Below are 22,869 nucleotides of genomic sequence, written 5' to 3' on the forward strand. Positions count from 1 at the left end.
GCCTTCGCTCGTACGTTTCGCTCTTCAAATTCTCGAGCTCGTCGTATTTGTGAAAACTTTAAAGATATTTTACTTTTTTTTTGATGCCAGAAATACTACTTATTATTTTTTGATGCCTTGTAATCCTTTTTTTGGTGATATGTTTTTGATATTCAAATCTCAAGTATCAATATTTCTTCAATACCTATTTTTATTTTTGCATTTATATTTATACCATATCTATACATATATTCATCATTTTCTCAACAATTTTCTTTTTATACTAAATTTAGTTGTATATGTTTTTAAAGGAATCATACCGTCATGCTAGAATAAGAAAATAACATTTGTACGGTAATTTTAAGTTAGATGTTCAAATTCTGTTCAATCGTAGGTACTTCCTATTGGCGTTTTCGATATAATCGATAGATAGAGATAGGAGGGGGGCACGATGTTCGCGTATTCGGCAATATTTATTGCATAAGACGGCTGACGTCAGGCAAATTGAAAGTAATGGATCCTCCAGTCGGTCGTACTTTGTTTATATTAGTGCTCTACAAGTGTCCCGACGCACTCGGTCAAGTACGTCTACTTGTGATCAGCTGCGAAGTGTGAAGGATATAAAGTGCCAAGTCATTACACAAAGAGCACACTCACTGTGTTTTGCCGAGACACGACAATGCAGCGTGCCGTAGTTGCTGCCGCCGGCGCTCAGGGTCTCTCTTTCTCTCTTTCTATCACACAGTTAGGTAGAATCCTTACAGGATGTAAGTAAACGGTACTGCGAGTTGCACGCGTTTCCCTCGCTTCTTGTATTTTTTTTTATCTTATCATCTAACTGTAATTCATTACATTGCTGAACGGGGTCAAAATCCATCATTACTTATTATATTTTTACTCGTGCGCATGTTTCGATCGGAATATAAAAAAGATACTAAAAAAAACCATTCTACATATATATACAGTTAGTAATTTCATCAATGAATTCACTTTTCTCGATCAATCGAAAAGACGGGCTATTTTTTATATTGATCCGTCGGTAGGACGAGATAACAAGTGCAAGCAACGTTTTGTCATTTCCCAAGGACAATAAAAGAAAAAGTAAGAAGAAAAGTATAAGAAAAAAGAAACGAGTGGCAATTCAAGAGGGCTAAGAAAATGCAAGAGAGAGAGAGAGAACGCGTCACCTGCTTTTTCTACTGGCTCTTCTCACGACTGGGTTTTTCTTTAGTTTCGGCGTATACGTTTCTCGGTGTATTTCTATTTTTCTTATGGCTACTTCATGCGGCTCCCTCGAGAAGAGAAACCAAGGGGATAACGGTTCGAGTAGAATCTGCGAAAGGAGCTCTTCTTCGGGGCTACATCCGTCGACGTAGTCGATGCGAGGAGTTAGAGGGGGTGCTGCTTTCGAGGGGTTACTCGAGAGGAAGGGTGGGATTGGACGTTGTCTCCTCGTTTTGCGGCTCGACCTCTTCGTCTCTATCACCGTCGACGCTCACGAACTTCTACCCTCCTCCTTTTCCTCGTCACCACTACCCACCCACCTACCTCCTCCGCTACCATCACCATCGTCCATCCTCCCCATCCTTTCATGTCTCTGTCTTTCTTCCTTTATTTCTCTCGCTTACTCCAGTATCTCTCTCCGCAACGATCCTTCTCCTCTTCTCTTCCGGCGAAACACAATCAATCACTTTTCCCGGTCCGCCGGCATGACACCCCCTTTTACACCCACAACCCACCCTTGGAAGCGCGAGAGCTTAGTCGTCACGACGTCTGCCTCCCTTTCTATCTACCTCCCACTCAAACTCCCACTCATCCTCCTACTACTTCTACTGTTATTTCTTCTCATCCTATTTCTCCTTGCTACCAAACGAATGTGATCTTCGGGATGACGATTATTGTGGGATCACCCATGAGAGTCTATCGACTTCTTACGAGTGTACACGACTATGTCGCCAGGGGAAAATTTCGAGCTTTCATGCTATTGTCTGAAATATAAGATAAAGTTAAATATCATTTCGAAGATATTTCTCGAACCATGGAATTTTTTCTCCTTTTCATATTCTAGAATTAAATTGAGTAAAAATAAACATAAAAGAATAAAACAATAATAGAAAAAAATGTAGGTTTCATACATATGTGCAATTAATGGAAAATATTTTATGATGATAAAATTTGAAGCTCCCGTACATAATCCTCGTCAAAATCCACTAGAAATGTGATAGAAAAAAAAGGGTTAAAAAGTCAAAGCCTACGGCAATGGTCCGTATCATGATAATGATAAATGGTAACGAGCCAGTTTATGATTTAATATCAATCTCGGAGCGGCAGTGCTTATTATTGCCCATTAGTAAAGTTTTAATAACGCAATACGGTACTGGTGAGAGGGTGGAGGGTGTAGGGGCTATTTGGGTGGGGGTAGAGACGAGGAGACTTGCGTCGCGATTTATCACTTTCATCGCTTTATTAACGGGGTTTCAGTTATATTCAACTTGTTGATCGTTTATGAAAGGAAGCAACGTTTCTGATATTGAAGTTTTGCGAATCTACGATTAGGGTATTATTTTTAGTGAGGTAGGACTTCGCTGATTAATTGTTGCTTGGTGGAGATAGTAAATTGCTGCACGGTTTCCTCTGCATTAACAGGAAGAAGAGTTATTTCAAGGAGAAATAGAAGGATATTTGTGTTGTATTCAAGCTTGACCAAATTTCTTGAAGATTTTAGAATGCATAAGACTTATTAATTTATAGTTTTTATTTTAAAATCTCTATTGACTATATCAAGGATTATAAATATAATATATATAAACAGAATAGCATATAAATACGTTATAATTAGGTATTTATATTCATATATCTTCGAGATTTAAATTCGAATAGTTTTATTGACTTTTAATTGAATTCTCAACACTAACATTATTTAGGTAAACCGTTATCTTAGAATAATGTAAATTGTCGAACTGTATAAAGCAAACAGTAAGCTTATGACAAAATATATTCGAGCACGAGGCGAACAATAAATATATTCGTCAACAAACACATTTAAATGACGATTTATAATAAACAAACCACGAACACAATATTATTGCTGCCGATGTTCTTATAATCGATGTTCTTATTGTGTCTGGGCTATTGTAAATATATTTTGAAAGTTATAGTAAGCACATTTGATGAAAAAATTGAAACCATACGGGACCGATCGGTCATATATGGATTAGTTCCGATCTCGAAGATATCATAATATTAGTAAATCGATGTTTAACGAGGAATGTAGGAACGCGAGAAGCAATAGCTAGGCGTGGCTCATAACGGCTCGTTTAATTCGCGAAAAATTCCAAATACCTACTATCGTATTATATTGAAGATCGAGGCGTTGGCAGCAGACCCGTCGTCTGTGGCGAGAAGCATGAGTCCCCAGAGATTCGATTTCACGACATCGCTGAGTCACGAGATCGCGTTTGCCGACACGAAAAGGGGAGCCGCATCCCTTTGGGAACATCCTACATATCTCTGATACCTGAAGTACGAAGAAAGTCTTCCGAAAAGAAATCGGTCTTGCCGATGAATTGAAGTTAGGAAAGCTTTGTCCATAAAAAAATGTATTCTAAATTATTTACATTCCAGTTAAATAAATAATTTCAAAATTAACAACAATTTTAATTCGTTTTAAGATGTTGATAAGAATTTAATTATAACAAACTGCTATTACCGATGAAAAGATTAATTTTTTATTCAAAGCGAAATTATAGGTATATACGATGTTAAATAAAACAAAGAAATCTAGAAAGTCTTGATGGCGTGAGTTGACTCGATGAATAGTCTTGTCCATTGATGGTATACATAAAAAAGTGAGAGGAACCGTTGAGGATGTGTAAAACAAAAAATGCAATCAACAGAATGACAGAAGCGACGACATGAAGGTACATGGCATCGTTCATCGAACGAACGACCATCAACGAGCAGCAAAACCAGCAGCAACTCGCAAAGTCCGTCGCGAGATAAGCATGGCACGAGTGAAAGCGTCAGCTGCGTCTTCGTGTTAGAGAAAGAGAGAAAGAGAGAAAGAGAACGTCGATGGTTGTGCCAGCAAACGGTAGTCCCACTTACAGTATACGATGGAAGAAGAAAAAGAAGAAGAAGAAGAAAATGAAGATGAAGAAGAAGAAGAAGAAGAAGAAGAAGAAGAAGAAGAAGAAGAAGAAGAAGATGCGAAGGAAGATATGCAGAAAGAAAGGAGGCAAGAGGGCCTAGCAGGAGCGTGGTAATTATCGTTCTTCGAACGGTGGTAACGTCGTCAGCATTCACCTTTGAACGAGTTGACCCAACGAGCAATTACCACTCAACCCCAGCCTCTAAGCAATTTGCATACAGCAACATTTTTCTAGCACACTCATTGAAAGGACTTTTCAAATATGCTTAAAGAAAAAAATGCAATTGAGAAAAGTCTTGTTCTTTGCATTGAAAATATAAAGTGAAAGAGATAAAGAGATTGATATATACAAAGAACGAGAAAGATGGTAAGAGAGAGAGAGAGTCCTCGTTGTCGTCGCCACGAGTGACTCGTCGCTTCTCTGCCGGGAAGTCGTTAGCGGCCGATCCTCCTTGACAATCCTGACACCTTACTTCGAACAAGTTCAGAAGCATACGAGATTATAAGGTAAGTGCGACCCAGACTCTTAAGTGTCGTTTAAATCCTTCTCACAGTTTCAATTCGTCCAACAGAACTGTTAATCTTTCGGTACTTCTTTATGTATTGTTACACAAATATTATATAATTGATATTGTAAATATCTATATTATACGGTTATAATTTATGTTAATTGTCTCTTCTTCATTTTAGATCGATATCGTAGTATTTAAAATAATCATATAAATATATGTGTATATTAACACATCCTTTGTAAAGTTTAGAAAAAGTTTCGGGTTAAAATAGAAACGACATAGAGAGAAAACTATCAATAACAATTCTCTATCCAATAAGGTTGACTCGACGTGAGATAGCTTAGTGTTTCTTGGTCGTATGTGACTTACCTGCATGTAAAAGCAACACGGTTTAATTCGGAACCATTAGGGTGAGGCGAATCGATTGCGATTTTCGTTTGGACTTCCCATACGTAGCAGACTTTTTGAAAAATGAATCCTACTCTTGGCTCAAAAGTGCTCCTAAAACGCTTGAAAAAATGCCGACAATGCAAATCCATTAATCTTAACCTCACGTTACCTCGGTTTTCCTCTCTCTCCCTTTCTCTCTTTCTCTCTTTCTCTCTTGCTTGCTCACGCGCACGTTCAGGACATCCCTTTGCACTTACCTCTCGGCCAACGTTGGACTTCCAAGAGGTTCGTATCTCCGTTTTCGGAAACGACTTGTGCAGCTTCTGACTTTTCAAAACATTGGATCTAAGAAGATGCCTAGCGAGCCAACGTCGAAGCTCCGTTTACACACAAAAAAATCAATTAATTTTGGAAACATATTTAGGTCATCGACAATTCTAAAGAAATCCTAGACAACCATTTTTTTTTAACAATGCTAGAACATTTTTTGTGTACCTAACTCTTTTCGTCCTCAAAATGTCATCCCTTTTAAAATCATTTCAAATAAAATTATTTTCTTCTTCTTTTCTTTATTCTCCTACGAAAATCATTTTTTTTTTCTATTCCTACATTATATTATTATACTTCAATTCTTTCGGTATTCTTTTTTTTTTTATTATAAAATTTATAAATAACAACTATCAACTGAATCATATTATTAGAGATGAAAAAATATTTGTAAAAATTAAACTTTATTTTATTTCTTGTTTACTAATTCGTATTTCTCTAAAGTTTCAAAAGCAAATACTTTGACCGTATTTTTTATTGAATATTCTTTTCGAAAGTCTAAGAAATGTGATCTATTCAAAGTGACTGTATCAAAAGGATTCTAACTCTTTTTCAAAGAATAGGGAAATCCTTTTCAAGTATAAAGAAATTATTTTGATAAGAAGAATAAAGGGTTTCAAATAGAAAATTGTCAAGGTCAAGAATAGAAAACGACCTTTACTCTGTTAACCTCGTTTATTTTCCTAGAATTCTAATCATCTTTAAAGTTCATGTATCATAACTTTGATCTTTTGCACTATATTACAAACTGGAATTAACATAACAGGAGTAGATGTCGTGCATGTGGAAAATGTCACATTTTTAATCTGTAAATGGAGATACCTACACACATATAGCGTTTGTAAAGGAATCTTTTTGAAAATAAAGGCGGCTTTTAGAAAAAGGGTTTGTTTCTATTCCCAAATGGGAACTGTTAAAGTCATTCAAAATAGGATGACTATTTTACGTGGGTTGTACTATGAGATGTAATTTGAAGATTTTATTGTTAATTTAAGGATTTACGAATATCAGAGAAGCCGACTGAAGTTAGAAGCAAGGTAAGCATGAAAAGAAGACAAGGTTGAAAGAGGTGGGAACACGAAGAAGGCGGAACAGGTTGTGTGTTAGTTGGCGCCTTGGGACCTTTCTATCCTTCGAGTGAAGAAAGCAAGGAGATAGGAGTTACGGCAGCTGATGAGCCGTAACCGATGGCAGCACAATAACCCTCCCGTTAAGCGGTACCGCTATCTTCCACTTCTCCCTCTTTCGTGATACTCAACTCGTTGCTGCATCTAGCAACAATCTGGTCGCATCGTGCACTGCACTTTGTCCGTGAGCGCGAGCGCAAGCGATTTATGATCTCCTCGTCGTCGAGTTGCCAGATCGCTAACTCTATCTTCATTATTTTCCTTCTATGTAAGTACGGAAGAACCTTCAACAGTTCTTTACCATCTTTATCTCGATTCTTTCGTTTTCGAGTAATAATATTTATTTCTTTTTTCTTCCAAGACAATTAAAGAAAAAACCTATCCCTTCGTATATTTAGAAATAAAAATTCGATCACCATTACACATCTAATATTTCTATTTGCATTTCACTAATGAAATATAAATAAATAATCAATAATTTGTAAATCGCCTATAAATCATGTTTCTTGACATGCATTTCCTACAAAGACTACAATTGTCCGATTTTGAAAGAATTAAACTGTTCTTGACCTATTTAAATGACCTCGAATATTCTAACCCTTCTGTATCTCCTGCTGATTTATAAAATAGATTCGTAGCTGTACTTTAGAGTTTTTTTCAAAAAATTCTACTCTCTGAATAATTAATCACAGAATAGTAGACATATGTAAACAATCTTTTACCTACCGCATACAAACCCTTTGTGTCACCCCTTCACTTTTCTTGACTACTGTCTTTCTTTCACAGACAATGTATAGTATTCATATTAAACTGAAATTTTACTATTCTTTATTTCCATTTTTCATTCTATATTTCTATTTTCTATTCTCCATTTCCATTTTCTATTCTTTATTTGATTTTTATCCTTTCAGTCACGTTTTTTCCAATTATACCTTTTCCAGCACAAAAGAAAGGAAGCGTGTTAATCGTTAACTTTCACTGCTACTCTTAAAAATAGAAAAAATTTATACAAATGTAAAGGTACAACAATATTTTTTCTCTTCATTGTTAGACTTTCATTAATAAATATTGAAAATATTTTAAATATAATACAACTACTCAAAGTATAATATAAAAATATATATATATATATATATATATATGTGGGATTTGTGAAAAAAATTGGACCGCTGGACTAACTGGACCGGGACTCGAATCACGGATCTTTCGCTTTCCGGGCGACTGCTCTTTTAAACCATTGAGCTATCTAGGGCCCACCGACCAATCCTTCTCACGAATGCCCAATATGTTTGGCATGGAGACGCTCGTCCCACATATATATATATATAATAAATATAAATATATATTACATAATATATTATATTATATATTTTATTATATATATATATATATATATATATAATAAAAATATATATAATATTTAAATAAATTATAGGGATTTCTAAAGATCATTTAAAAAAAAAAAAAAGAGGTAGAGAAAAAAAGAGAAACATGAAAATTGACTATCTTTAAGTCTTAGCGATATAATATTATGAATGTTCGTAGGATGACAAGAACTTAGGTCTGTCGCTGATCCATCTCAACTACGAACCGATTTTAAGTTTTTTCCTGAAAGTTTGATAAGTCTATCGAATGCTATTATTCTACGGTTCTCTTTCTCTCTCTCTCTCTCTCTCTCTCTTTTCCCTCCTTACGTTCTTTAATCATTCAAAGTGAATCAATCACCCATCTAGATACTTACAATCGCGCCAGTCACCCTCTAGTCTCCAGTTTCCGTCAGCCTGAAAACTTTGATATCCCTCTTTCCAAGTTCTCTCTCTCTCTCTCTCTCTCTCTGTATTTCGTAGTCTTTGTCACGATGGTGAACGACATTATCAAAGAGAATTCTTACTCCTTGTCTCTCTTTTTCTTTCGAGCAGATGGTAATTAAGAAAATGTTGAGAGACTAGTACTTATAATTAGATCTCTTTCAATTTCTTATTAAGATGCTTTAAATGATATAAACAAGTCATTGTTATTTTTCTCTTCATACTTGTTATTTTGGAAAATAAAACAAATAATGAACAATTTTGATAGTCCTAATTCATCGAATTTTACATATGCAATTAATGACGTAAGGATGAGTGTCAGAATAATTGTGAATAACTGAATATATCTGCATAGAACAGCCGGTCAATAAACATTACACGATAAATAATTAAATATCTGTATATATGTATATGTGGTTTGGAGGTAAATGTAATTAATCTTTCAAAAATATCGATTAAATTTCTAAATAATTAGCTAACATTACGGAAAAATATGTTCTGTAATAGGAACATTGATAAAAACACGAATATTATTTATCTAGTTATTTACTTATTTCATTCGCAAAAAAAAAAGAGAAAAACAAAGAAATTTAATATATTAGATTCCAGTATGTTTTATGCTTAAGAAGATCAAATCTAAAACATGGTGGATGGATCGAGTGTCCGAAATGGAAACAACTGGCGAAGGGAGAGTCCATTTTGCGAAATGAGTTTGGTCCAGTATTACCTTGAGAGAGAAAGAAAAGGAGAAAGGAGGAGAGAGGCGGGTGAAAAGGATAAGGGTCGATCTGACAAGGGTACGTACCCTATATTGGCAGGCGTGGCTGCGGATTGCAGGGTGTAAGAGGAAGGATCGCTGATTGGTTCTTTTTCAAGCAGATCGAAACGCATATAACATCTCTTTGGCTCTCTCGTGGTCACGAAAGCCCGTCGACGCTAACAAAAAGGGAATATCCCCCTCTAAATAGAAGAACCCAGCTTGATCCTTTATTCACGCAGCGCCGAGCCTTTAATAAAATGCGCATTTATACGAGCCTCTCGCGTCCCGATATTACGTTAGAATAGAACCCAGACGAAAATTAAATAACAGTTCAACCATCATCCTTCGTTGTCCCTTTAAACTCATCCTCTTCATCCACGTCAATCTTCTTGATCCAGTAATATTTTTTAATATTTAAAAAGTAATATTTACTATTATACGAGATCACATGACTCTACCTTAAAAATTATTTTTCGTTTTGTTAACTCCAGCATGTTTTGCAATTTATACACGTTTAGCATCTAGTATATTGGCTTAACAGTTAACGTGATTATAACACGTAGATGTTTTTAAAAATAAAACAACTCCATTGACACAATAAATATTGATATACATCGCGAAGAGACCAATATCCCGTTATGAAACAAAATCAAAAGAAGCAAAATAAGAGAAAGGAAGAGAGAGAGAGAGAGAGAGAGAGAGAGAGAGAGGGAGATAAAAAAAGATGTTAGGTTAGAAATCATCGACGTGTGCCAGCGAAACGATCGATCCTTTATCGATTGGTCTTGGATGCTCGATCGAAGAAGGTGGCCTGGCAAGTTGTTCGAGAGAGTTGATACGGACGTGACGATAACCAGTGAGCGCATCGATGTCCGAGTCGAAACCGAACGACGAATGGCTAGTACGAGATGAAACCTACGAGTTATAATAATCCGTGATAGCAACGGTGGCGATGTTGGTGGAGCGGAGGAACGGGCGTCCTGTCACAAAGGCATGCGCCACCCACCTCGACCTGGACGCTCACATCGTTAATCAACTGCAGCGCGGGACCCTAACTTTCAAGTTACCAATCCACAGGTACAGCTTTTACCTCCTTCCACCCGTTCTCGATATCTCCTATATGAACGTATATGTAAAGGTATATATGCAGGTAAGTATGGACCACTAACGTACCGAATATGTGCTTTAAAGTTTCTCTTCGAGGAAATCGAGACCGTTTCAATCGATCGTTGAATCTCGTTGAATCGGTTCGATTCTTACTTTCGTCGATTGCGATTCTGAATTTTATACTTGAATGGCGCCTTTCTAAAATATTTTCACGTTATTCTTATATAACCAAGCTAACCTAAGATAAGCTATGATATTTTGAAAATAGACAAATTCTTACCATACAACGATAGGTTCTACCGTTACTCTCGATATAGAAAATTATTAACAATAAGTATTATATTTCTTGAAATTTGTAAATCCTTTCATAACGAGAGACGATTTGATCTTCCGACTAGAAGGCTAGCAAAAAGTCAAGGAGAAACCTTAGAAAATCTATTATTACTTCATAAAAAGGCCTTATACGGTAGTCCAATAGAATACACAGAAAGAAATGCTTTCGTTTCGAAATGCTTTTCGTGAGTGTAGAGAAAGAGTAAAAAAAGAGAGAAAAGTAGGGATAAAACGAGAGAGGATGGTGGTTCCTTTTCTACGGTGGCACCCCTATATGATATTCCCGAATAGCCTGCGCCCTCCTACGGATGGGGAAGCGCAGAAGGGTCTGGAAAGGCAGAAGGAGATTGGGGAATTGGGGTGAGGGGTAGAAACGAAGCAAGCCTTCCTTTTCTGCCCACCCAGCAACCCTCTTTCTCTCCCCCACGATACGTTTCGAGGTTGGCGTTACCGAAGGAAGCCGACGTAACAGGAACGAAAACTGAGAGAGAGAAGTGCAGAGAGTCGGAAAAGAGCGGCCGTGTACTCGCGCGCACATTGGAGAAAGAGAATACGAGAGAGAGAGAGAAAGAGAAAAGAGAGAGAGAGAGAGAGAGAGAGAAAGAAGAGAGATAGAAAGAGCTATGCCAGGGCTGCTGCTAGTCAAACCAAAACTTGGCATGATTAATGATCGCGAGAGCCAGAGCGCTGCTTCAAACAACAAACTTTTCCCAAGGAACGGCGGAGAATACAAGAAAAAATATATAAGAAAGAGGGAACTCTCTTTCTTCGCATCCACCCTTCAGACCGGCTAATACCCTCCGAGCTCTTTCTCTCTTCTTTCTCTCCTTTTCTCTGACAGCCTTTCATTTCTTTTCTTCTTTCTTCCATTCTCCCTTTCTTTCTCTTTCTATTTATTTTTCTCTATTTTTCTATTTTTCTCTTTTTCTCTTTTTCTTTCATCTTCATTTCTTTTTCTCAACCCTACTACTATCCTCCACGTTCTATTCCGCATCTTCTTCTTACATTGTATTCTCTCTTACTCATTTTCTTATTCCTCTTCTTCTCCCTTATTCTCTTTCCTTCGATAACTCATACTTATACTTCTCTCATGTTCATCATACTCTTCGTTCTACTTTCTTCGATAGATCATGCTTTCTTATTCTTATTTTTTATCTTCCTTCTTCTTTTTCTTTTTCTTTCTCTTCCTTCTCTTCTCGTTGCCTTCACCTGCATGTAATAAGACAGTAGAGATAATACCCGATGGCCCTGTCACGTAAAATTTTTTATAAGCATTAACGTAACGTCTAAACTTCTATTAAAAGTTCATGATAGAAAAGAAAAAAATTATCTCATTCATTAAGTGAAAGAGTTTTATTTCAAGGAGTTACGATTCGGTGCTCGCTCTCGAGATTTGTGATTATGTAACGTCATATTTATATTTACAATACACATATACTATTTTAATATGTAAGTGAATACGTGCAACGTGATCTAAAAACTCCGTACTTCTTTTGTTTATAACCCGATTGGTCGGTGTCATTTTTATATCAACTCTTTTTACTTCCACACATTTGCTGATACTCTCTCGGAGCTTTCTACTTTCACTTTGCAAACTCGCTCGTCGTTTTCCTTTTTCGACGGACGTCTTTTCGTCCGTATGAGCCGACAATTGTAATTTCACCGATGTAAATATTTTTCTTTACAGCGTACGACTGATCTTATCTGACAATTAGATTGAAATGCGTCTTTTAGAAAGCTTGAGCTTTTTTAGAATACATTAAATTATTATAAAATATGAATTTATGAAAATGAATCTTTAATAAATATTATTCACATGTTATCTAATTCTCAAGTATCATAATAAATATCGAGATATTCTGATACTCACTGATGCATGAAGTATGAATGAAATTAATCTACTTTTTGTTATCTGTTTTGTTCAGACATTATGCGATGACTATTGTCTTAAAATTTGATGATGAATTGACTTTTAAATGATAAGAAAAAAAAAGTACATAGTAAAGTGTGACGTAGCAATCGAAAAGGATGAAAGAAACGATTTAACACGTTAATATTAAGTTCATTCTAATTATCGTGTATTACTCTAAGCACCGTTGAAGCATTCTGTAGCTTAGGGCTCGATGGAAGTCTAGACTTTCGGTGAAATATGCTTGGTCATCATCATCCGTAGTACGTTCGACGTTCTTACGGTTACTTTCTCCGTTCGTTCTACTGCTCTTGCTTCTCCTTTCTCTTGCATCTCTTTTTCTCTCTTGCTCTTTTTCATCCATTCTCTTCCACGTTTATTCGCTTTAAACGAGACGATGATAACGATCCTGGAAGTTATTCGCGATCAATGGTGACCGTTACCAATCGAATATCCATGACCGAGATCAATAATCTCGACTTTCGTTAGTTCGTTAATTGCATTAGGCAGGATATTCAATTACGTAAGTCAAAGAATTATGAGGCTAACAATTTTTTAAGTAACACTTTTTTTCTTACACTTATTAGTAGCAGTTACAGCTTCCCACACATAAATAAGTTAGTAAGTAAATGTATATACGTAATACCGTCGTAATAACTATAATTATGTATCCATATTTTGTTATGTACGAATACCTTACGTACTTAGCAGCTAAATATTCTCATAGTTAACCAAGTTTCGTACTACTAACGACCATTAATATTTTTCACTCATTTTTATATCCCTCCAGATTTTGTTCTCTTTAACTAACCTCGGTTCGTAATGCTTATGTTAGTTCGAAGAAAAATTCTTAACATCCATCATATGTAACAACACGATCATTTTTAAGTACAAGTAACACCTATATACTTGCTTTCTCGTAAAATAAAACTTATACTTCAAGCAATACAAACTGATCAATAAATGCATGTAAATATATAGGTTAGGTAGCAACGAAGAAACTCGTCTGTTTCGAACAGACCGTGACTATTTAAAAGAGAAACTACCCTAGTAGCACAAAATATTGAATACATTTGTATTTAATATTAAAAAGAGATTCACATAATGTCTTTTTTTATTACTACTAGGGTATTTTCGAAACGTCCCTTTTTCTTGTCTTATCTTATTCGAGTGAATACTCCTTGAACACAAAATTATAAAATAAATGAAAATAAAAATAATAAGAGAAATCTTACCTCCTGGTTTTCTGGGGGAGCCGTAGGGTCGGCATCGTGTATCGACGAAGCACATGTATAACAGAGTGCACGATAATAATGCTACTTATTATGCCGCTACCATTTGCGGTCGATTCACCTGATGAGGACCATTCTCGTAGCGATAACGTTCAAGGCAATACTGGAACCATAATCAACCGGTCGTCCAGGGCGGCTTGGATCTAAGGTATAACCCTTTTCTCAGGAGTCTCTTTTCACTGTCCCCACCTCTCTCTCTCTCTCTCTCTCTGTCTCTTTCTCTCTTTCTCTCTTTCTGTTTCTTTTTCTTTTTTTCTTTCTTGCACTCCCTCTTTTCACCTCTTTCTCGACGGTTCATTCTACTTCCACTTGGCGATTCGGTGAGGCTCTGAAAAGTAAGAAGCACGGCGGCTCCGGCAAGCTACGACGAGGCGCACGCCGTACGATGACTAATGGCAGACACCGTAAGTCACTTCACAAATTGAATTAAACGCGACTCCGAAACCGTGACGCGGCGCAAACAATCAGCGGACTATTCATCGCACGGCCTGTAGGAAGGTAAAGGAAAGCTCGAATCATTGTCTTCACCGCGGAAATCGAGATTCCTCGACGTTCGAGCTTCTTATTCTTATTCTTTATATTCTATCCTTCTCTTCTGTTTTCTTCATCTTCCTCTCTTTCTTCTTCTTCTTCTTCCTCTTCTTCTGTGTAATTCCAACGGGTTACAAATTAAATAAGATAATGTACTACTTGACACATTATCTAAGTTATTAATTGCCTTCTCCCAGTGTAAACGTGGTACCTGCGAACATGCTATCCGATATAAGCAAGAAGAAGAAGAAGAAGAAGAAGAAGAAGAAGAAGTAGAGCGGTTTGAGCAGTTCAGAATGATAATTATCGGGGATATTAATCGACGACCTTCCGAGACTTAATTTCATTCCCTTTCTTCCTCTCTTTACGAACAAAGTCTTCGACAATGTTTTGGGAATTTGTAAAGATTTCCTCAGAATTTTGTTTTACCTGAGTCTTTTCAAAATCATTTGTCAAGAATTACAATTACAATAAAAGCTTTATGGTATTAGAAATCGAAACAACAATGAGAAATAAAAATATTTATCATTTCTTTATTTTTGTTATAAATTTGAAAAGAACCGCATTAATTAGTCAACAACAACAACAACAAAACAAAAGGAATGGTCTAACTAGAAAATAACTATAATTTGTTGAAGTCCGTAAGTAATATCTATGAATGCAAGTACACGCGTATCGATTGATACGAATCTACCACACAATAAGAACATTTTTACGCCCGTTAATCGTGCTCGATCTTCCGTCTAGCTGCTATCGATGATATATTAGAAGGTACGAAATGTTTCAGTACACCTACAATACCTCGTGGACGGCCGATCCATCGTCAATGAACACGGGGATTACACTGCTAAATGAGATTCCAGCGGCAAAATCAAAGTGGCAGCAGGTGGCCAGGGCCACGGCCATCTTCCCCACGGGATACGCCTTGGTGCTTGCATCGCATCTTCCGAAGATGCGCATCGTTCCTACCGCCATATTGCCGGGGAATGGCGGCCTCACTATTTCCTTCCAACATACATTTTCATCTTATAAACGTTACATTCCTTTCGCGAGTTTATTTTAAAATCATTTTTTATATTTTATCTAATTATTTAATTGATTATTTCAATTGTTAAAATTAATTGTTTTGTTTTTGTTTATTATATTAAAAAGAAAGAAAAAATATCAATTTTTAATTTGTCGAATTTTTGATAATTTTGAAAATAATTAATTATTCTAAAAAATATAGGATAGTTTTAAAAAAGAAATACTTATTTTTAAATAAATTTGAAATGATACTTTTCAGGGGGAAAAAAATGTCCGTGCTATTTGGAAACAGAAATTCAATTAATCGAAGTTCCTTGAAAGAATATAATATTTTTATGTTTTCCCGAGGACGCCGACATTTTTTTCGTCCGACATTAGTAATTATTTTTCCACATGACCGACGCGGTGGACTTCTTACAGGCGAGATAGAGGGCCGGGCTGGATTGCGCCTTCAGCTGCTCAGAAGTGGCGTGGCAACGGCGGAACCATTTTAACAGTTTCGACCATTTTCCCATTTTCTTCGTCTTTCGGATTTCGTGGACAGATATTAATCGTGTTGGACGATCATTTTTTAAAGGAAAAGAAAAGTTGGTAAATCTACCACAGATGTTAGTAAAAATCGCTACGGACGTAGATTTCTTGGTGAGGGGAAAGGGAAGGAAGAGGGGACTACTTTTTTAATAATTTACACTGCACGATCAGCACAGTTTCTTCATTTCTACTTCATCGCAAACGATATCGCGATATAAACTATCTCAAAATAAATTTTATTTACTTCTGAAAAGACAGCACTATTTGTTTTTGCTGTTTGTTAAATTTTTTTTTCATGAAACAAATTTTTATAATCAAATCAGCTTCACAAAATAATTTCTATTTGAAGAAATAACACGAACGATAGTCGTGGAAGTCGCCATATTGACAGAAACGACAGGACAACGGTCTAAGCGAAGAAGAAGATAGACGTGAGTCCGTGCAAACTCGTCAGGCAATCTCAACGAGAAGGATCGAAAGGATTAACTGAAAATTGCATACGTGTCCGCAGATAGAGGACACGGGAGGACAAACAGCGTAAACTGGCTCCTCTTCAGGATACGACGAGTGAGCAAAAGCGAGTCATCATTAATATTATAGCTCAGGGGCGCTCATCTTGTTTCCTGTTCGATACGAGATTCATTTCAAGATTTAAAATCATCATTTTATAAGTAGTTTAAATTTAAGTAAATAAATCTTTCTTTTTTATTGCATAATTGTTCTTATTCTTTTAGAGAATTACTTCTTTTTCTTTCTTTATACAAAATTATTTTGATTACTAGAGTAAATAAATTAATTCGTTAATAAAACTAAACTTAATTAATGAATTAAGGTCGCTCATTTTTTCTGCTTCCTGTCAAATATTCATTTCAAGATTTAATATCACCATTGTATGCGTAATTAAATGTATGTAGATATATGTTTCTTTTATCATTGCTTTTATTAATCTGCAATTTTTTTTTCTCATACAAAATCATTTTGAGAGATTACTATAATCAATAAGTTAATACGCCAATGAATCTAAACCTAATAAATAATTCTTGTTAAAAGTAATGTATACTTTATTTAAATCCTTAATAATATTTCATAAATAATTTTTATTTATGCATTTTATAAATAATATTATATTTGATTAGATATTATCTTTCTTTTAATCGTTTAAGTATTATATCTTCATGTTCACAGTGTTTGTCCCTAATATAATAAACGCTATTTCCTTCTCTCAAATTTAGACCTACGGCACGGACATTATCCCGAGCATAGTCCACCTTCATCTACGAACGAAATTCATTATTTATCTCCGATGTATCCAGAGGCCGAAAATTGATGAACGGTAAGGTGGTCCTAAAAAAAAAGGTAAAAGAAAAAGGAAAGAATAAAAAAGTAAAAACAAAAAGAGTATCATCTAGTTCTAAGGTTTACGACAAAGGAAACGGCCTACTTTAGTTGAATGAGAAAGAAGAAGAAAAAAGTATTGGATTCAAGAAGGTGAAGTGGGTAAAGGTGCAAAGCTCAGCTGATCGCGTCCGGTTTGTGGCTCAACTAACTCATTCTTACATTTTGCTAATTATATCGATAATGATTTATAACTACTTCGTATTTCTTGCTTTTCCAGATCGTTTTCTTTTCTTTGTCTTTCTTTTTTGTTGTTATGGTTGTCATAGTTGTTTTCATTTTAATTTTTACACCCGACTACCCTTCCTTCCTCGTCTCTTTCTTTCCTTCCGATTCTAATGCATGGCTTTCCGATTAGTTTTCATAAATTACATCGTTCTATATTCACGCGCTATATCAATGATTGATGAATCCAGCCGATTAACATTCCAGCTTGACACGCAGCTCTCTCATTAGTCCCTTACTTTATATCGCATCTTAGGAAAAAAGGAATCTTTAACTGTTTTATTAATAACACATGCATATACTTTTTCTATTCAGATGTAGGGGGAACAGGAGAATGTATCGGATAAGTATTATTTGTAATAATGGTTCAATCGTTTACTCGTTAGCACTGCTTGTTATAGATGTTGAAAATAATAAGCAAATATACGATGTGTTTAATTTTTATCGACGTCTGTCGATAAAAATCTAATTCGAGGATTTATACACACACACACTCACACTTAAGGATTTTGTATTATTATCGATAAGTAGGATATTTGTTAGTATAAACTTTAGAAAATAAATAAAAATCTAATCTTCTTTGATTGAATAAACAAAGATAGTACGAACAAATAAGAGATGATTCTAAATGCAAAACTTAATCGAAATATTTATTCATATAAAGCATTGTTTCTGAGAAAGAAATTTTTAAATTTATTGAATATAATCACAATTGTTTAAGCTTGAGATCCTTGAAACTAAAAACCTTGTTCATTAACCATAAAAGTGGAACCGATATAAGCGATATCATCATCCTGACTATGTTTGTGAACATATTAAGTAGTACAAAAATATTCTCCAAAATATCTGAAAGTAAAATAGTTTAATCAAATGCATATGTAATTTAACAAAGATCCAAACTTAGTTTTCCAAAAGACAAAACTTACTTTGAATAAATTTTTTTATTTCTGCTCATTTGTACCATCAATTGCAGGGAATCTTGTATAATAAAAATAACGCTTTATTAACTATAAGTTTAACAAATACAGATACAGGTTTTTATCATAGATTTTTTTCATATATTGTCAGAAAAAGGTTGGAAATTCTATTATCGAATGTAAAGGGACACGATTAGGCGTCGTCACGCGAGAAAGATGTCGCCACATAAAGAGAGATAAATTCGATCTCATTTATATTGGAAATGTATGGAAAAGAATGTTCGTAGAGAGAGAGAGAGAGAGAGAGAGAAAGGTGGATGAGGTAGAAAGTTAAGAGGAAGGGTCGTTTTGGACGATCAAGCCGTAGTTAAGCGTCGTCACGTCAAGAAGCTGACGAAAACGAAGGGAGTAGCGTGATAGGATGAGAAGGAAAGGGTATAGAAAGAGAAAGAAAGGAAGAGAAAAAGAGAGAGAGACAAAGTCTGGTAAAACGAGCTTCGTTGAACGAGCCCTTTAACGTAAACAGTACATCCAGCGGCGAATTCGCGCCTCCACGTGACTGATGGCACCTCCTCGATCACTCGACGAACTCGGTGACTCCAAGTATAACTATATATATATACATATTGCCATGTAGGTATAGCTATAGGCTATGCTAAGGCACGTCCAATACAAATCATGCTAATTCTGTATATGCCGTTCCGTTCGAAAAGAATATTCTTCGGTGTCAGCGCGGTCTCTCTTATTCAGGGACGTCCACCTCCATCGACAATGACTGACTCTGTCAGTGAGTCGTCAAAGAGTCTTCTTCCCATTCCATTTGCTAAAAAATAAACAACTTTTGTTACTTTATTTTTCTACCGAGTTTTATTATACCTCGAGGAACCCCTTTTAATGTTTGTGGATTTGGCTCGTTAGTCGATTGTAAAGAAGTTAGTGGTTCTTGTAACGGAGATATTTTTCTTTTTGACTAATTTTTTCTATAAACAAATAAATTTCATTGTACTAATATTTATTTTCTTTACTTTATTTTTCTATCGGGTTTTATTATACTCGGGGCACGAACAGCCCCTTTTTAACGTTAGTTGATTTGACTCGTTGGTCGATGGTATGGAAAGTATAATAATATAATCGTTGGGATCTCATTATTTTTTGACAAATTTTTTGTAATAATTCGATAAATAAATGTCATTATAAAAATATGTTTTTCTTTATAATATAAACTAGCAACACGTCTAAAATTCTATACACACGATTACATAAACAAACAAAAATCTTTTGTATGTTGTGTGTTACAAATTTTCGATCTTTGATTTCATTCTTCTTGATCCCGATATTCCCCATGTTCTTCGTTTTCTTTATAAATAAAAAAACAAACTGCAAAAAAGATATTGCGAGACGGTGAGATACTCTTTTACCCTACGTCTTCCAATCTGATTATCAATGGAGAAGATACGACGAAGGCTAACCCTTTCACCGCAGGACTCCGGAGAGGCTACGACATAAAAGGATTCTAAAAATATATCGGAAGGCTGCTTGGCACTGGCTCTATGCAAAAATGGATTTCCGTTCTCTTGGCGTCGCTCAGGATTAGAAAATCATTTCAAAATTATATCTTTTCTATTTTCTGGAATATTTGTTATTAATCTTACAATAAGGAAAAAAAAAAAGAAACAAAATTATAAATCGTTTTAAATACCCAAACAAACCTTATTTTTAATTCTTGATAAATATAAAAGAAATTGAAAGTAATTATAAATAGTATTTTAAATTTTGTATTATTGAACAAAAGTAATTAAATTAGATCAATAACGATTATTGGAAGATCGACGTACTTAACAAAGGCACAATAAATGAACCTCTATCGCAAGCACATTATAACTTTAACGATATTCCAAACACGAGTTCTCAATCCATCACATCGCAAAGTTTGATCCAGTTTCTCAAGCACTTCTCTTTATAATTTCTCTCTCACTCTCTCTGTCTCTCTAAAAAAAGAGGCAAATTAAAACAAAACAAAAAAAAGCAAAAATCAATAACTAAGACCATTGGAAAAATTCAAAAAGTATTTTTTTTTTTATTCATTTTTGTTCTCCTACGAATGCAAGACTTTTTTAAAGTTAGCTCGATCGATCGAGTTCTCTCGTCGTTGAGGTAGGTGATTTCAAGAGTAGACTTAGAAAAGTCGTAGAAAAAGCGGTCCTATCATTGATGCAAAAAGAAACGAAAGAAATAAGGAGAAGCCATTCCCCGTGGTTTTTTTTTTGTGAAATAAAACGTGCGAACGGTTTCCCCTCACTTTACCTTCCTTTCCCTCCCACTATACCTCACCACTTAGAACACGCTCCTGTTACCCCTCTTATTCTCTCTCTCTTTCTTTCTTTTATCAAGCTCATGTCATACAAATCATTAATCTTCCTATGTTTTCTCGCGCACTCGAATGTGGATTTAGACTGGAGACTCTTTGCCGAGCGAGGATCTCTGAACGCGCGTAAACGCGTCCAAGCGTATCCGTTTGCTCATTTGACCAACAACAACTTCAACTTTAGCTGCAGCAGCAGCATCCTCTTCGTCGTCGTCGTCGTCGTCGTCGTCGTCGTCGTTGTCGTTGTCGTCGTCATCAACGTCGTTGTCGTTGTTGTTGTTTTGTCGTTCTTGTCGTCGTTGATTTGGTGAGGGTGAGGCTTCTCAGCAACCAGAATGTCGAGTTCGTCGACGTTCACGTCCGGTGAAACGTCCTGAGAGATTAGATTCACCGAACGATACTTATTTCATTTCTTCGAGTAAAGAAAATGAAAGAGAGAGAGAAAAGAGAGAATTCATAAGATGAGAGAACTCGCGAGATACGTACATTTCGCAATTCGAAACGCTAGCTGACTCGACTGCTCGTTAACTTCACTGCCGTTTGCTTATTTAACTTCTTATAACCGATTATTTTTTTATCTGACAGCATGTTGTACGTACGTATACTTACCTATATACCTACATAAAGTATCCACTTTTGCTTACTATATTCCCATCGAGATTACGAGAGGCCTTCGACGTTTGTAAATAAGACGAGTGACTTTAGACAGCGTGGGGATCAATTCTTTGAATTATATATCGTCTTGTTAGTTCTCATTATTCGAATAATAAAATATCTTTTAATATGCTTGTAATACGAATTTTGTTAACATTTTTTTAACCAGCTCAAATTTCTCCAACGTAAAAATAAATATTTACTTTTCAATTTTATTTTTTATCATTTTTGTTTGATAAGGTATTGTTTTAAAAACAATTCGTTCTTGATTAGATATTTTATGCTTATCTTTGGTCTTCCTGCTTGTCTACATATCTTTGAATTATTAACTCGTTTTCAAAAGTATATACCTGAGTACTAATGAATTCCTCCAATGCTCAAAACTTCCTAGAGAAACGTTGAAGACAAGAACTTCATAAATATGAATGTTTAGTTGGAAATTGTATCTACAAACGCGTGCGATAAGTTTCATATACATAAATATCTAAATAAATGCATGTAAATATACAAAGTTGAGTTTAAAAGTTTCGAGCCTTAATAACAAGAAAACAACTTTAATATTTTTCTTATAAATAAAAGTGAATTTGATTGAAAATAAAATTGTTTCTATATTAGATTTAAAACTTTTCAATCCACCCATATATGAAAACATACGTCTAGTATCTTATTTACTATTTGAAAATATGCAACTCGGATGAATACAGATATTGCTTGAAATTTGTCTTCAACTTTCGATCTGTTTATAAGTGAACGCGCCGTAAAGATTCCTTTTCTTTTCTACTTTTTTTTTCGCAAATCATTGTGAAATCGTTTTTCCTTCTTTTTTCTTTTCAATTTTTTTTTTGTTATCCGATAGATTATACGCCGCGTGAAAAGTGGGCAGTCCACTCATACGGTAATTATGCCTGTGTATGCACTTCATTAGCACTTAGGTACTAGGCGTTGCATAACCACCGCATGTCACTTTAATATGAGTACGATCAAAGATTAATGGACGTACCTTCACCGTTACAGAAGGATTCAAGAATTCACGTGCTTGTATCTAGAAAACGAAGATATACATACGTAACGGAAGAGGAAGAAGAAGAAAAAGAAGAAAAAGAAGGAGAAATAGAAGAAGAAGAAGAAGAAGAAGTAGAAGAAGAAGAAGATGAAGTCGTGGTTGCTTAGATCCTGTACCTTTCCAATCATTGATGTAAAATTTCTTAATTATACCCATCTACTGTGTTATCCTGTTTGAATGTTCTCTCTCACTTTTTTTTATACAATTACAACAAATTATCTATATCTAAATCCTTCCGCTTATCTTTTATCAATAGGTACAAAAAAAATTATAATATAAACGTTCGCCATTACAACGATTAAAAATCAATTTTTCGATGAATAAGATTAGAATCAATAAAACGATTAGTAGTTTAATGCAACGTTAAAAGGATACCAGTTATGTTAAATAAAATATTCTACGCGATTCCTATAATTATATTTACATAAATATATAATTTAATTTCTTAATTTGATAATGGAAAAATAT

The sequence above is a fragment of the Polistes dominula genome, unplaced genomic scaffold, assembly GCF_049000335.1.
Source record: "Polistes dominula isolate Pdom_NZ unplaced genomic scaffold, Pdom_raw_medaka contig_33, whole genome shotgun sequence".
NCBI classification, from domain to species: Eukaryota; Metazoa; Arthropoda; class Insecta; order Hymenoptera; family Vespidae; genus Polistes; species Polistes dominula.